Raw genomic sequence first — 601 nt, forward strand, 5'->3', positions numbered from 1 at the left:
AAGAATAGTGATTATGCATTCCATCTATTAAAGATGCTTCTAACCACCTATTTTACTTTATATTAATATATGTTCTGCTGCAGGTTGTTACAGAAGAACTAAGATCTGAACTGCATTTTTTGCTTGTATAAACAGTAATTGTAGTCTTATGGTTTAGCTTTTGATTTCATTTTAAAAGGGATATTGTCATGTCTTTCTAAATGAATAGATTTTTTGAAATGACAATTATCTTGTCTTTTTCACATAAAAAATATATTATATCTTTTACTAAATGATTACTAAATGCAAATGAACATTGAATATGTTTGCTAGTTTCATTGAATAGGAGTAAGGATAGTTGAAAACCATCCAGTTTATAAATTGCTTGATTGTGTAACGCACACTCAAATGTCATTTTGGTCCATTGGTGTGTGGTTTGATGTTTTTGATACTTGGTTAGGTAAGTAGCTATATCCTGGAAATTCGTGAATTCATTTAATCATTTACTGCCCAACCTGTTTTGGGTTTAGATCCCTTCAATTTGTTTTTTGACAAAACATGTCTCCGTATTTGTATTTGTTTTTTCATTGCATGTTACTGAAAGAGTTTGAAATATTTATTC

At 29.1% G+C, this 601-nt stretch overlaps 1 protein-coding gene across 1 annotated transcript in view; it reads left to right on the forward strand.

Moving 5' to 3' along the window:
- Positions 1–601, forward strand: part of LOC101514793 (polyadenylate-binding protein RBP47C'-like) — a 4,547-nt gene that overhangs the window by 2,478 nt on the left and 1,468 nt on the right. The gene's annotated exons all lie outside the window — the stretch shown is intronic.

This window comes from Cicer arietinum, chromosome 4 (genome assembly GCF_000331145.2).
Source record: "Cicer arietinum cultivar CDC Frontier isolate Library 1 chromosome 4, Cicar.CDCFrontier_v2.0, whole genome shotgun sequence".
Lineage (NCBI taxonomy): Eukaryota > Viridiplantae > Streptophyta > Magnoliopsida > Fabales > Fabaceae > Cicer > Cicer arietinum.